This window comes from Musca domestica, unplaced genomic scaffold (assembly GCF_030504385.1).
Source record: "Musca domestica strain aabys unplaced genomic scaffold, Musca_domestica.polishedcontigs.V.1.1 27, whole genome shotgun sequence".
Taxonomy (NCBI): domain Eukaryota; kingdom Metazoa; phylum Arthropoda; class Insecta; order Diptera; family Muscidae; genus Musca; species Musca domestica.
The window spans coordinates 482,526-499,787 of NW_026712286.1; the positions used below are offsets into that span (position 1 = coordinate 482,526).

General features: G+C 40.3%; 1 protein-coding gene across 2 annotated transcripts in view; it reads left to right on the top strand.

The window, feature by feature from the left end:
• Positions 1 to 17,262, top strand: part of LOC101895237 (cyclic AMP response element-binding protein A) — a 113,634-nt gene that overhangs the window by 11,760 nt on the left and 84,612 nt on the right. The gene's annotated exons all lie outside the window — the stretch shown is intronic.

A 17,262-nucleotide genomic window follows, 5' to 3' on the forward strand; every position in this document is an offset into this window, starting at 1 on the left:
TTCGCAAGACATGGTTTAGGATTAATGCTTGACTGCTATCGATTTCATAGTGGGAAACCCGGCTAGGCGGTACTTTGGAAAATTTCTTGCCATTCCAAATCTGCATCCATATTTTAACGCTTAAGAGTATCAGCGTTCGTCGTAATGAACACTTCTTGCTTTATGACTTTATAAGCCACCGGCCATTTTCTACAGTTCATTTATCTTTCAAGGCAAATTGTAGGTGTCACTTCGGAAACACAATCAAACCCAGAAACCATTGGGAAGGGTTGGGCGAGCGAACGCAGCAAGGTGTTGGTCAGCGTCAGTTCAAATCTCACAAATGAGTCCAGAGGTTCAAAGGCTCAAAAGGGCTTTAGATTTAATGAAAATGAGTTTTGTATGCAATGTTGTAAACTATTTCAATAAAAACATCATCCTCATCCCTTCGGTTGGCAGGGGTTTGAGTACAAAGTTCGGCGCAACAACAAAAATAATATTTAAGGAGACATTCAAAATTGAAATCTTAATTTGGGAAATATGAGAGAACTTTGCTATTATTTCCTCCATTAATGCAGTCCACATCTACACGAGCTTGCCCATTCAAAGAAACGAGACATTTGGCTTCTGCTTCCAACTGTCCGATCCTTGTTAATTTCCAAAAAAGGAAAGAGAGGAAGAAAGGAAAATATAGTGGCGAGACTAGCTTCAGAACGCCACATCTAACGACCGTCGTATCAGCATGCAGAGCTACTCAGACGACATCACCGTCACTTGCCTGAAACAAACAACTCGGGAACATGTAATGTGGAATGTTTCTGCTTCCGAGATACAAAAGGTGATAATTATTATGCAAAGTATGATGAACTTGGAGGATATGCAGAAATGTCAACTGACAGTTGGGCAGTGTCGTCGACAAGGAGATTTGCATTGTTGTTTGCGTGTGTCGGTGGTGGAAGGTCTCGCATCAGGCAGCCAACATGTTAAATTGATGTACGTGTTTGCTCCTCTATTAGCTATGAGAATGGCTCTTGGCCATGGGAGGTGAGTGAGGGTCGTGTTTTCAGATGGAACCAATCCACAAATTGCCTTCACTTTGTTGTTGGTGATGTTGTTGTTTCTCGTTGTTGCTTGTTTCTCGCCGTTGCGGCATTCAAATGCTGGATGCTCTGCACATCATCGTTGAATATTTTCACTTTCTTTCGTGCGAGTCAGTACGTTAACGCTGCACTTGGAAAGCCAAGCGGAGCAACTCCATGCGCATTGGCGGCTGGTAGGCTCTCGATAGATAAACCTTTTGGTGGTAATTATGATGTGCTGCTCCATTGCCTCAGAAAATTACTTGCATTGCTGCTGGTGGCTGGCTGCTGCTTAAGCCGATTTGCGTTTTTGCCAGTTACTTTTTGCGTTTCATGCCGTTGTTGTTTTTGGCTCGGCACAATATGCCATTGTTTTGTGCACACTTTCTTCAGCGGAAAGTGCAGAAACAGCCAAACGTATAAATTGGAAAATAAAGTTTTCGAATAGCGAATATGATGGAGTTGGGCATCAGTCTAGGCACTTTTTCTAGTCTCAACTGTTGCTGCTGTTGTTTTTGTTGCTATGTATGTGAGCTTGTCGGATTTTTTTTTTGTTTTTGATTCGACTTCATTAAAAAGACTAAACTTTTTCTTCTGTGCCAGATAACCGTAGAAAGAAGCAGCCAAACTCATTATACGAGTTGGCAAGCCAGTCACAATATAATCCTGACACAAGATTACAATCATTAGGCTTTGGCAAAAGGGTTCGAAGTAAAGCCGCCCGCCGCTGCCCCCATGTGGAATTTGGCGACCAGGAGGGAGAGCAGTCCCTGCTAACTGCAGCAATCCTTTATTTGAAGCGATAATCTGATGTGGCAAATCTATAACTCTAACGAGACCTCTACCGCCTGCCTAGGCCGTGGCATTGGTTACCACTGCTCGCTTTGTCGCTTTGTCTGTGGGCACGGACGGCTGTGCTGTACGTGTACGTGTACGTGTGTGTGTTTGGTTCAGTGCCTTTAGGATAAGGTTTCGCCGGAGCCAGCCAAATGATGGTAGCAAGTTCATCGTTCACCGGCTGTGCCAAGCATTTGTGAATAGGAGTGCATTGTGGAATAGGGCCATGAGTGACGGCACATAGCAGTGTATAAGTATCTGCAACATTTTGAACTTATCTGCTGTTCGAATCTGGCTGCAACGTCACTTAGTATGTAGAACGCTCGTATGAGAACACTCCTCGCATGTGGAGGCCTGTCCATAACCTGGTCGCCGGTCATCGCCGTCTCTTGACAATGTTCGCAAAATCACTTTCGAATTGGCAAGCAAACTGGTTGTCGTCGGTCTGAAATTTTCGGAGTCTCCTGGCACCAGTTGGCTGTCCTGGCAGCAGTGCAGTTGCTGTTGCCCCGCCGATCCTCTGCCGACAGCGACAAAATAATTGAAAAAGTAATAAGATGGGACATTTAAAGACAAAGTCTATGAGTCTGGATGGCCGTGACCGTGATGTATGCGAGTGTCAGTGACGTATTACGTACTATCTGTCGTTGTAAGGAGACTGCCGAAGCAGATCCTAGCTTCAAACGGTCGGCATCTGATGATGGCGATACGTTGTATATCCGAGGCGACAATCACCTTCTAATGGTCGATTTGGGAGTGGGCACATCTCTCTTCAAAATCGGAAAATGACAATAGGTAGTCAGTCCTGAACGATGTTTGCACGTACATATGTGTATCACTGGCTGTGGTCAGCTGTATTTAGCACACTGCAAGCATAGCATGTATGTGTGCTTGTATGTTTGTAAAAATAATATAATAGAGCCATATGCGGCATTGAGGCGATGTTGTTGTTATTGTTGTTGAACCTTAACGACCCAAATACACAAAATCTTACCCGTTTTTCTTGTTTTGTTCGTATTGAACAGCGCGAAGACCAAATCTAACAAAAAATGTAAATGATGTGTTGTGGACAAGAGTGTGGTGGTGCTGGTGATGATGGTGGTGCTGGTTGGTGGCATGGTTTAACAAATTCGGCAATAAATTGCAGTGTGAGCCTGCCTTACTTTTGGCGCTGCCCAGTTGCCTCCACCAGTGGGAATGTCGGCTGCAAACGGCGAACGTCGTCCTAATTGAAACAAACACCGAAGCAGATCAGGAATAAACAATTTTCAGGTGTGAAAACTAACACGGAAATTGAAAGACCAAGAATTTGGTTGCCATTGTTGGCCATTGTCGGTTTGTTACAGATACGGAGTGGCCGTGGCGGCAGTTGGATAGACCTATGCCGCATCTATTGCCAATAGCCCTCTTTGGACATTAATCATGCAGCTAGCTTTTGTTTATGTCAGCCAAACGAACTGAAGCGCAAGCCAGCATTGCTCGCTTGCTGCTGCTGCTGTGTTGGTGCAGTACCTCCTCCCCCCATAACGAAACTGTGCAGCCCCTCACCCACACCTATTGGAAACGGCATGACTAAGACAGCTTTTAGTCTTTTTTGTGGATGTGTCACTGGCCAAATATGGCAAGCAAATAGGCGAAAAAATGTTAGAAGACCTTAAACTCCCGATGTGCACGCTTAATTGGCTGCTATAATGCAGCTAGCACAAGAGATGAAAGGTAGTCAGCTAGCCGGTCGTTTTGCTGGTCGCGCTGGGTTCGGCATGGCTGCAACAACGGCCAGAACAACTACCTCAGAAATCACAAACACTACAGCGCATCTAATTGGATTGACCTGGGGTAGACGTCGTTGGAAAGGCCACAGCCAGCTGGCACAGAGTTTATAGTTGGTACGTGGAAAGCCAAAAGCATTGCACAAGTTCTGAGTGCAATGCATCATAAAAAGGAAATTCCGCCCCAGACATTTGGAGAAAATCCAAAAGATTCCGTATGAAAATTAAAGTCTTGTCGTTTAAAATCGTATTCACAGCCGAACAGTCATGCACTGGACAGCGAAGGGTTAAGCATAAAGTGCAAATTGTTTTCGCTGCATATCTGGGCATCCCTTCTCCCCGCCACGCTTCAATTGGTGAAGCTAGAATTTTTCTCATTTGGCCAAGACTGTATAGAGTTGTTCCCCTTGAACGAACGCGAACAAAGCCTCTCTTCCACCCTTTACGTCTTTGGTATTCATATTGGTTGAGCATTAGGGAACAAAAAGTGCCGAACGCTGTCAGCCCAAACCAGCATTTGTCCATGGGCAGTGTTGCCATGAGGAGCATTATCGGATAACTGATTTTTGATCACTGCCAGTTGAACGCAGCCCGTTGCTTATATTTTATTTTCTATCCAATTGAACTTTTAGTGAATTGCAGGAATTAGTTTCAATGGTGACTGGTACCCTAGCGAAAAGAGGTTTTAAGGTGAAGGTTGAAGAGGACCTTCCTTCGGAAAGGACAGTAAATGCCGCAACATTCCTTCCTCGACCCTGTCCAATTCAACGCCTTTATTAGGAAACAAATTCTTAATATAGGGGTTAAAATTCGGACTGAAAAAAGCTTTTTCAAAAAAGAAAATTGTGGGGAAAGGGCAAAGATAAATCGGGCGGGCCATGAGATAGTTGGTTCGCTTTTTCAAAATATTCAAAAGTAGTCATTTCCACTTTACTATATAGCTCACCGTGCAGACCCGTTAGAAAATGTTAAGTTATCTGCTTTGTTATGAAGCCACGTGAGTGAAGGCGTCCTGTATTGTTGTCCTCCCGGTATTTCCTATTTTATAAATTGGCTTTCCATAACTTTAATTCATGACTCTGATTATTTCATCGGAATTGAGAAAAGGCGTTGAAGTAGGTAGCCTTTTCACGTAAAATAAAATCTCATTTTCATCTACGAGGAAAGGTTGCCAAGATGGCAAGTTGAAAGTGGCGAGTGTGAGTAAGCGTGTGAAAGCTTACCAAATGTGATTCAGAGCACATTTAGTAGTCAACGTGGTAAACTTCAAACCGGAGGCTCTCTACCTGGGATTTTTTCAATCGCGTTTAGCTCTCTAACATATCTGTTCGCCCAATGTTGCCCACAGTAGGGTGTTTACTCTTTAGACCATCACACTTTCACTTCTGCGTTGATGAAGGCAATATTTTATTCACTTGTAAATAGCGTAATACCCAGGACACGCCAAACGAAACCCAAAACATGGCATGACCCAACATGTGAGTGCACTTGTTCCTCCTGCCTGTCATTTTATTTTATTTTGCTCCATAGCTTAATTGATAGCGCTTTAATGCGATGGGAGCACGCATTTTTGTTGGGCAAATTTTTGTTTACCTCCAGCATAGAGAGAATCGTCGCATGTCGGCACATATAGCCCTGTGAAAGTGGAACCTTCCCCATCGGCAATTTATACCGTCGGCTGCACAATTCAATTCAAGGTTTAAGTTGCCTTCAGGCTGTCTGTCGAGGTAGACAACTGGTGGTCACAAGCAGTCCACTTACTCTGCATATAAATGTACATATACACATACATATGGGCTCGATAATGCCAATTGTTATCTCTTCAAGGTTGTTTAGTCGCTAGTTAGGCTGGATTTGGCTTCAGCTTTGGTAGAAACATAACGAGCGAATGCCACAGAGAGCACAGCTTTTTCCCCAAAGGTCCCATTGTTCCAGAGATAAGAACAGATGTAGAAATCATCCGCCACGGTCGTCATGCACGGTTCTAAACACAGAGGATTTGGGATTGTGTTTCGCTTTGTTCTCTGCTTCCTCGACTGGAAGGATGCATCATCATACATCACATACAGGAATGCATTTAACGCTTGACATTTATAAATTGAATTCAATTTATTCGTTTCAAAAATCGCACAAACAAACGTTTAGGCTTGGGAAATTCTCCAAGGTATTGAGGCTCTATTCATTCGTTTTATTTATGCCCTGTATGTGCCTTCAACAGGTCGTTGGTTGACGGTGATGGTGATGGTGGCATCGTAGAGTCCACTCGTACTCCAAACAACGACACCGTCAGCTGCCACCAACACCACAGCCGCCACTACCAGACCAGAGCCTCAACATGTGATCGAACGTACACCGAAATGGGCGGCAGTCGAGAAAATTGTGATGTGAAAAATTGCGACAAATTACTGTGTAGCACGCAAAAAATTACCTTTGGTTTCAATAGTTCATTTTTCATTACTTCACAGTGAGATTTGTATTGGAAACTAATCGCCATCCGCCATCCGCCAACCTCTGTAAAGACATGGTCGCTCGACATTGTCGATGGGAACGTACAAATTCGTCAACGTCGAATAAAAAAAGAGTAACAAAATTCAGGCTGCCACTGCCACTCAGAGTATAAAATCTCATCCTTTGCTAAACAAAAATTACAATAATAAATGGACCCTGAGATTTGACGTTGGATGACCGACCCAAAGAAAACAAACAAATAGTTGATTTGTTGTTGTTTGTTTATAAAAACGTTTGGTCGTTGGATTACCGAAATTATTTCATTTGGCTTTGCGCTGTCTATATGCGCCAGAAAAAACGTAGGATTATTTCAATGACGGACTTTTTCAATGTTTCTAAGTAGAGCGATGCAAATATTATTGCAGGACAACTCTTCACAAAAGCCTCGCCTTTTCTTAATGTCTTACGATAAGACGTTCCTTCTTAATGGCTGAAATAAAAACGAAAATAAATGAAACATAGTTGCAGCTTTCAAACCATTCAAACCTTTCGAAGTTTAGTCTGAAACACAAGACTAGCCTCATTATTGGCCACTTTTACGGTCACTTTGTGGCATCAAAAAAACCCATTAAATCGAAATAGCCTCATTTGACGTCAAATGCAAGTGTAAATTGAAAATGTTCGTATGTTAGGAGACAATTTACAGGCATCTTTCAGCAAAAAATACTTGAATCTTGCGGTAATGTCGATAAGAGTCTGGCATAAAATCTGCCTTTGACGATATGTATAAATGTGGGTTTTAGTTATTTTACAAAACATAAATACGTTAGCTCAAAAGTTCGTCTGTTGTTACAAAACCCTCCTTGAAGTCATATATCCATGAATTTGAAAGGCGATACTAAGACTCCGTTGGGCCCAACAAGCCCTTGAAGGCAACGTAATTTATTCTACAGATCGTTCAATGGGGGGATCTCATTTAAAAAATGCTGCATTTTTTATACCCTCAGACATATGGCTACAGAGGGTATATATCATTTGATACGGCCAAAACGTGTCTCATCGAAATAACGGGTTAAGAACCTAGGTCTCTTTGGACCAAATCTGTTTCAGGACATTTTGAGTCGATATAGCGATGTCGGTCCGTCCGTCTGTCTGGCTGGCTGGCTGGTGCCTACGATAACCCTCGAAGGGAGTACCCGATTTGGTCCAACACGGTACATCGTAATGGGCCTAACAGGTCCACTAAATTTTCAAAAAAAAAAAAAATATATATTTAACTGCACGGAAAGAGATAGAATAATCCGAATTTGCTCCAACTTTGCAAATCGGAATATTTGCATCAGTGCTAGGTCAGATGCGAAAATGGACAATATCGGTCCACTCCATCAATGGGTCAAAAGATGGAATATATCGGTCTACTCCTTCTAGTACCTTCCCACAAAGGGTCGAAACTTTGAATACCCATGAAACACATAAAACGTAAAATTAACATCCGATTCCATCCAGTCTTGGCACATCTCAATATTTATATCAACACAAGATCTGTTATAAAGATGGTAGAGATCGGATCATTCCTACTGATAACTCCCCCACAAAAGGTCAAAGTTTTCAATGACCAAAACCATAATAAAATCCGAAATAAGCATACCGTCCTCTTCATATTTCACACATCCCATTATTTCTACTAACACAAGATCTGCTGTGAAGATGGGATATATGTCGAATTTATGATTTCGCATAAATTGGATATAAATGTTATATTTTCTTGTTATTTTGCCCATACCAATATTTTTTTCAGTATTAGATGAAGTATTAAAATGGAATACTACGGTCGACTATATCTAGTACCTCACGCACATTTTAAGATCTTTTAAAAATTAACACATATCTCATATAATGCGCAGAAAGTAACCAATCGCACGTCGCAATATTCATACCATATTTATTTAGGTCATATACGAAATGGACAAGAGGGTCAACAATTTGAATAATCATAACAGAAGTCAAAATATATTTAAATAATCGAACATTGGCTGAGGACAACACCGACTGATACTTTTTAACTTGTTATTTCAATATTTAGGCACTGTACATCCTATACTCTTGTTAAGATGACACATTTTAAATGGTGAAATATTATCACTAACTATGCCAGTGGCATTTGTTCATATCCGCCCTTGAACTACGCCAAAAACAACGAAAGTATTGGAAATAAATAGCTTAATCGACTCGAGATATACTTAAAATTAGGGCTACGGCCACTATGCAAAGATTAGGATCTGACGATAGTCTGTCCAAACACAGAGGAATGGTTCTGCAATCAATAATTCGAAATAATTCGATGACAGACAGACTAGTAATGTCCCCTTCAGGTAGTGATGCAAGTGATAGTATGGAAACTTTTAGAAGACGGTTATGCTGCGTCCATACCAACAAATTATTCAACATAAAATGGCCCAATATCTTCCAATAATTCAAGTGCCTTCTAATCGTTGCCGTTGGATCCCATAGCTGACTTAGATGTAAAATGCCAAAGTGACTATCATTGAATGTGCAGCACTCCAGACTTACTGATGGTGATTGTGGTGTTGGTGTTGGTGCCAGCAGAAGTGTCTATGTGTGTGTTTGCATTGTCGATGTCTTCCAGACTGCGTTACTTGTCTCCCATGGCTTTGGCAAAAATAAGAGGGGCCTATAGGCGGTAAATTACCGACCCTAACGGCAGTTTTCGTAAAAATGCGTTTACGCATCCGCTATAAAATTGGCGACTTATTTATGCAAGCTGGATGTTGGTTGTTGGCGAACCTGCAGATATCCAGCCTGGCATTGAGGCGTTGCTCTCATAATATGAGTTGCTGGTTCTGTTGCGGCCGTTGATGGGGCTTTGCTTTTCCTTTTGCCAATGGGATTGGGACTGGTCCAGCAACTCTTTACAGGAGCACGCTTCTCATACTGCATTTTGCAGAACCAGTTGACAATTAGTGGTGTATCACTTTCAGAGGACACAGCGAGCCGGCTTGCGACTGATGACTCTGCCTGCGGTGTGCGTGACAGCGGAGCATCTAACGACGCTTTGGTTGACGGCGGGTGGAACGAGGAGGCTATACGCAAAACCAGAACAGTTTACCGTTGCAGGTCTAACTGTATTTTCCTCTTCAACGCGTTTTTCAGTTGTAATAATTTCAAATGTAGCAGGCCAATTCTAATTCCAATCTCATTTTCGCTTGCACAAACATGCATACATACTGCTCATGTAATTTCCAGGTCGGACTGCAGCGAAACTGGATGCAATTGCAATTTCCTTTGACAATCTTTTCGCCAAGCAGTTGTCGTCTCCTAATGAATCCGATATCGTTCATTGGAGCCTGATCCAATGCTGTTGGGACCCTGAAAGGGCGCTGTTTTTTTGGAATCAATTCTACAAATGAAATCAATCAAACTCGGTTTCAACAACGCCTTTCGTCGTCGCCAGCTAACATACCCACATAATTGAGCGCATTCGACGAGTGCCTGTGTGCCTTTGTGGCAAAAGCAAAAGTATTTTTGTCTAGTTTTCAATAGCACTTCCATAAATAACAGCCACCATGTTTGTGTGTCCATGTGTGCGTCCACAGATGTCTGGGTGTCTCGGCCGCGTGGCTGGTTGGTTGGCACGTACGGACCGTTGCTGTGATGCCCTCCCGTGGCAACATGCAAATTGAAAAGGCTTGCGTACATAAATCGCAAAGGTTTTATCGTAAAATTCACTTTTTCCGAAAAATGCTATATTTCTTTGCAGAAATCAAGCTGGTGTCTCTCCAGCTATTCAACCGTCACAATTCACAGAGACATTTGTGACCAAAACCAAATCCTAATTGCCAGCAACGACCGCACTGACGTCCGGTAGTTTGTACACACCGTTTTGGAGCATGGTGTTTCTCAATCTGCTTAAGATACAGACGTGGTTTAGGGCACATCTTGCCCATTTTGATGTCGTGGCTCCCAAAATGCGTAACGTTCGTAGTTTTAGTAAATTCGATTGAAATATCTTCTTCTACGTTTGAAACAAAATGTGGTTTAGATTCATTCTTAGAATTGTCCAAACCAGCAGCAAGCTCTAGAAAATTGTGGGTGTTATGTTACGAAAACGTAAAAGTGTTTGAAAAAAGCTTACAAAGTGGACATCGCCGCCCTTCGATGGTGTCATTCTTAGAACGTCAATTGACCTGTAACTGAAGTTTTTCAAAACTAACCCATGATTTTTCTACAAATCGTATTGTGTTAATTTTGCCATCCTCCTATGTCTTGTCGACGAAACTTCAACCAAACTTGAGACCAAAGAAAGACTTTGTGAAAAGTCTTTTCCGATTAGGATGTCTCGAAAGTAAGACTCTAAAATCACATTATTGTATGACATTATTGTATGACGAAATGAATTTATTCCACAAATGAAATTGAATTCAAACTGTTTTAAATTTCCATACAAGCTGCTCAGTCAGTAACCATTTGGTCCAAACGATAGCGTTAAGCAATACATGTGTATGTATAGGTGATTCATTTTTATCAACCAGCCGGTTCAACTGAAATTGAATATAATTTGTTGAATACAATTTGTTTAACAACAATGTCCTGAATATTCGAATCAAACTTTTCACTATGGAGAGGTTTGGAAGGTCTTAGGTGTACTTTTAAATAAATTTGACTACGGTTGGTTGGTTGATTTAAATGGATAGAACTATGATTCCAAAAACTGAAAATATAGGCTTAAGTTCCTCCAAAGGCCCCCGAACCAGGCTGTACATTCGATGTTGTAATTCGATACATGCGAAACGAATTATCTAAATATGCAATGGCGGTTTTGACTTATAGCAAGTTGAAAGTCTGGAACTGGTTACATACGTTCTGTTGTACAACTTAATATTCGAAAATGGGAACTCATTTACATCGCTGGGGACACATGTATGACTCGTAATTGCATGTTTCGTACAAAAAAGAGTTGAAATGCATGCAATAGCAAATCCAAAGAAACCTACACCCAGACACTGGAACATGCACACACACACACACACTCAATTAGAGTACAACGTTCATTTGTAAGTGCGGAAGATAAATGTAAAGTCATTAAGGTGGAGTTCGCTTTTTGTCTTTCGTACGAGAATAGCATCAGTCAGACAAACAGACACATGCAGTCAGATAGACGAATGAATGTGTGACAGTGCACGTATGTGTGCGTGTGCATACCTATAACGCCTTTGGACGATAACTCAAAAGGTAATTGATCACTTGGGAAGAAAAAGTGTATGACAGCAGAACATGTCAAATGGCCGGAGTTTGAAAGATGGACATCCAAACGAATAAGTAGACAAGCAGAAAGACACATACTATAACGCGCAGACACACACACACACACACGTACAGACAAGCCTAGAGACAATTACATTCAGGTACTTACGAAAACTGGGGATATCTGTTTGGACTCCAGCACCAAGGAAACTGAGACTTGATGGGGTAAAAACGCCAGAAATAAACATACATGTAAGCGGGAATGATCTTGGGCAACTACGTACTTGATATGTCCGTAGGTATGTCTGTATGTGGCTGGTATGTGTGCTCGGCTGGATCACAGCCAAGCAACAAACATTTCACGCTGAGCTGTCATTGGCAAAATAAATGACGCCGAAACGAATGACATGACAACTCCTAAGTCACAGAACGAAGGTTTGCCGCCACCAAACGGAATTAAAATTACAAAGGTTCTCCCAACCGCCAGCCTCATCCCGTCCTGTACCATCCCGCCCTGCCTTGCTCTGTCATCCTTTCATCCTCACAGGAAGACTGTTGAGCATCATCGTATACGAAGATAGATGTTCTTTTGCTGCCTGCACCAGGCATTCTAACACTGATTGACTTGTGATAGCTAAGCGACTCTAATTGAGTGTCAATTTACCCAATAACTGAGGCCAAATATAGGAACGTACAATGTGAATGGCTTCGTGGACAATTCAGAGGGGCGCTATCGCTCCTCGAACATATCAGTCGCATCTCCACTTGCACGGCGGTTAGGTATGTGTACAGTGTGGACATTACCCAGCCACACTTAATTAATGCATTTTTATCTACTCGGGTATTCTATCGATGCGCTATCACTCGGAGCAGCGCAGAGAGTGGAGGGAGCCATGTTCCGGGACGGGGATGAGGCAATGAGGTACTTACCCCCTGGGGATGCCAGGATTGTCCATGTCATTGGTGCTCTATGCTTGATTGCAGCCATTGGAAGTACTGTCGTATCATGATTGTCACCAACATCATGGCAGATGATGATTATTGCCTGCTCCGCTTATGGTCACTTGTATTCACTCTGTATATGGAGTTGGAGATACTGGATCGTTATATACAACAGACATGTATGTATGTATATTTCATGGGAGGCGCTGAAAACCGAACGACATTCTCAGGGCAACTAACAAGCAAATATGAGTATAAGGTTGTAAGTTTCAAGCCGCCACAAGTTCATCTCTGTTTGGACAGATACCAATTTCAATTTGGATATGCAACACTTGCGACGAATATTTGATACATATTGAAGCAGATTAAAATCCATCCACAAAACCAAAGAAAATGGAACTTGATGGAATCCGATAGCTTTTGATTTTATTGTAATTATGACTTGCTTTCATCCTAGAATCAAGGGGTTCGTCTTAAGTTACACGATATTTCACAGTTTAATATTTCGTTTAGAAAATTTGCATTCTGAAAATCGTTTCATTCCGCTCGAGTCACGTTTTCTCCCTTTGGTAAGCAACAATAGCAGCAATACTCGAATAATGTAATTCTGACGGCGGCAGGAGGAAGCGCAGTAACAGTTTAAGCGCAGTTTCATTTTGTGTTCTCGTGCTTCCTCTCGCCTGGGATTTTCTTATCTCGTACTTCCAGCCACAATGGTATATTTTTGGTATATGACTTTTATGATATTCGTTTGACAGAAAAGCGATAAAATTATTTTGCCTCATCTCGCATCTATGCGAAGTCGCTAGTAGACTTGTGGATCTCCTCTTTGGCATTGTGGTTTGTCGTCCCATTCGCTGGCTGGCGGAATTGTCCTCCAATGCTCTGCCGTATGAATGTCTGAATGTCGATTTTTAGATCTTTTAATAATATGAAGGGAGGAACTGGGAGTAATTTGATGACCTCTTCATTTTTGCACGATCTTCTTCATTGTGCCATTAAAACGTAGCTATAAGTGTTGTCGTTTTGTGGCTAAATAAATGCGGATTTCGAAGTGATTTCAACCTTTTGACAATGCAAATAGGAAATGTCGTTAATATACATGGCCGAGATAAGTATGGATTTCAATTTTAATGGCCCAAGTGGGCATCTAATTATTTTACAAGCATTAGCATTGCCATAAAATCTCTGTTGGGACCTGGCAGCGAACGAAAAAATGCAAGTTTTAATGTAGTTGAATAGCGAACCCTTGCTGAGATTCGGGGTAGTGCGAGGCATTAAACTTGACTTGTCTAATTTTATAGTTCGTCATAAAACGGTTTACGATGGCGTAAAGTTAAATGTAAAATCTAAAATCCATGAAGGGACAGTTTTTTAATAGCATTTTTGTCCACGGCAGTTAGGAACGAAGAATATATTTAGAAAAATGCAAAAGTTCCCTAATGGAACTGAGAGTGAGTTAAATAGAAATATTGTCGTTCATTTCGTAGTGCGTGTGTGTGTATTTTGTAGTTTCAGTCGAAAAACATTTTACTTCTTCTTCACGTTATAGGAATTCCGATCGGCATTTCATATTCAATGACAATACACGCTTTATCATATTTACCCATTTCCAAAGAAACAGATATGTTATTTGATTTATCGAGTGGCTTTGTTGGTCTGCCAAATGCTGGTGCATTCAAGCCCGATGGCATTGCCTTTTTGTAAAAAGTAAGTCATGTACCCCTAAAAACTAACATGATGCGATTTCCACCCTACAATTGTTATTGACTTAACATGTGTGGTAATATATAACTGAGAGCAACGGTCTGGAATGTTCATCTTGAATATATCCTATTATTTATTGCTAGAATTCCATTCGAAGTACGAATTTTAGATTTATATTTTGTAACTCATAACCTTCCATTGGAAATACGAATCATTTCATTCGAAATTCGAGTTTTCCACTTAAAATTCCAGCTATTCCATTTGGAAGTCGAATCACTTCTTTCATTTGAAACATATCTTAAACATATGTCTTTATAAATCGAAATGTTTTTTTTATAATTTTTTTTGTAATACTTTATAATAACTTGAAATCATATTTTGAATTAGAGCAATTCCATTTGTAATTTTATTTATTTGATTAGAATTTTGAGAGGTAAAATTTAAATCTCAAGTAAAATAATGTATATTTACTCCTTTGTGATGAACTTCGATTAACAGCATGTTCGCAAATTTGTCGACTGAAAAAAATAGTTGGGTTATTAAAGCAATTGCCTTTTATGTCAGTGACATACACACGAAAGCTGTTACTCCCCATTGTATTTTCGAGTTTTTGTAACAAATAAATACGAGAGAGAACGTGAGAAAAAAACGATAGGAAGAAACCTATCGTTTTGAATAGAAATTGTCCGTTTGATACGGAATTCCGCCAAAATTGTATGCGTTTGACGGGGAATTAACATATGAACGGTTTTAACACATCAATATTTTGCTGGGGCATCTTGCTGGTCCGTATTCTTCAAACGTTTTCCCGACATTTTTCAATTTATTAAAAAACCAAAATTTATTAAAAAACCCCAAATCAAAAGGAATACGTTTGAATAGGAACGATTCGAGTGAATGCAATTTTTTTTTTACAAAAACATGCTGTAAATATATATACTACTTTTGGAGTGTTTATACCCTACACCACATAGTGGTAAGGGTATTATGTCTTTGTGCATTTGTTTGTAACATGGAGAAGGAAACGAGATAGACCCATAGTTACTTTTGAGAACCTTCATAGAATCACTTTCTGAGTCGATTTATGCATGTCAGTCCGTCTGTCCGTCCGTCTGTCCGTCCGTCCGTCCGTCTGTCCATGTATTCTTGTGAATTGAGATGAAATTTTCCAAACAATTTTTTTTTGGCCCAAGGACGAACCCTATTGAAATTGGTGAGAATCGGATCAAATTTAGATATAGCTCCCATATATCTTCATCCGATTTCGGGTTAAATGTGCACCAAATGTCCACTCTCAGTCCAAATTACCTGTATTTTGGCACACCCAACCGAGTTCGGCCTAGAAGCAAGTATATCAAATTTGGAGAAAATCGGTTCAGATATAGCTATAGCTCCCATATATATCTTTCATCCGATTTGATCTTTAAGTCCCTCACATTCCTACTATGCATTCCACAACCGTGATATTTGGTACCAGGTATTAGATGGAGCACAGAAATAGCTGTTTTAAATTTTATCGAAATCGGTTCAGATTTGGATATAGCTTCCATATATATCTTCATCCGATTTCGGGTTAATTGGCCACCAAATGGCCAATATCAGCCCAAATGGCCCGAATTTTGGCACATGTGCACTCCACAAGAATGATATTTGGTACCAGATAAAAGATACAGCCCAGAAATAGCTGTTTGTAATTTTATCGAAATCGGTTCAGATTTGGATATAGCTCCCATATATATCTTCATCCGATTTCGGGTTAATTCTGCACCAAATGGCCGATATAAGTCCAAATGGACTGAATTTTAGTACATCGGACCAAATTCAGCCTAGAAGCAAGTATATCAAATTTTAGTGAAAATCGGTTCAGATATAGATATAGCAATCATATATATGTTTCATCCGATTTAGTGTTTTAGTCCCTTACATTCGTAATGTTCACTCCACAACCGTGATATTTGGTACCAGGTATTAGATGGAGCACAGGAATAGCTGTTTTAAATTTTACCGAAATCGGTTCAGATTTGGATATAGCTCCCATATATATCTTCATCCGATTTCGGGTGATTGACCACCAAATGACCGTAATAGCATCAATTTTGGCAAATCCGACCGAAACCAGCATAGAAGCAAGTACACCAATTTTAGTAAAAATCGGTTCAGATATAGCTATAGCTCCCATATATATGTTCATCCGATTTCAGGTTAATTGTGCATCAAATGGCCAATATCAGCCCAAATGGCATGCATTTTCGTACATAAGACCGAATTCAGTCTAGAAGCTAATACGTCAAATTTGAGAAACCCGGTTCAGAGATAGCTATAGTTCGTAAAATGCACGATAGAATTAGATAGATTTTGATTTTGTACCAAATATCTCATAGAGCTCTGAAATCCCCTGTATAAACCTTTTTACGAGAGCTCTACTAAATATGCATAGTGGTGTAGGGTATCATATAGTCGGCCCCGCCCGACTTTTGAGCTTTCCTTACTGGTTTTCATTAAAAATGCCTAATTCGGGATTGAAACTTTCAATCACTCTTTGTTGTTTTTTATTCCATTCCTTATAGCACAATCAAATACCCGGTTTAGTATATATTTTATTGAGTATTTCCTATTTCAAGTAGAATAATTTAAATTATAAATGGATTTATTCGAGTTACAAGTGGAATATTTCAAATTTTTTTGAAATTGAATTTGAAATACTTTGAACGGCAAATAGATTTTTTGAAAAACAAATGAATCTCACATATTGCGAAGAAAAATTTACGAATTATAACTAAGATATTTCGAACTACATCTGAAAAAGTTCTATACCTTCTGAATAATAGCACGTCAGTCAGCAATAGAGATCGTTTAAGAGAAAACAAGGAAAATTCTATGTTCAAGTTAAGAGAGCTAGCTCATGTTGTTCCGCAGATCTGGTTAGATGTTTTCTGAAGTGGAAACCCCATATTTTAGAACACTGTTGACATATTGGGGATACCGTAGTTTTTTTCTGTTGGAAAAAAAGTCAGGCTTAATCCCATTACAAGTGGAGAGAGATGAAAATGTTTATAAGTGCGGTTGTAGGATTCAAAAGATTTTCCAAAAGAATTTTAGTTTAATTTAATTCTTTGGTTCCTCTTCTCGTCACTTGGGTAAAAAAAGTTTTTGTCATAGGAGTTTTTTTAAATAAACTCCTAGGCAGAATATCCCAGGCAAAAACAAGGGAACAGATTAGGACGGGTGGCTCTTTCAGA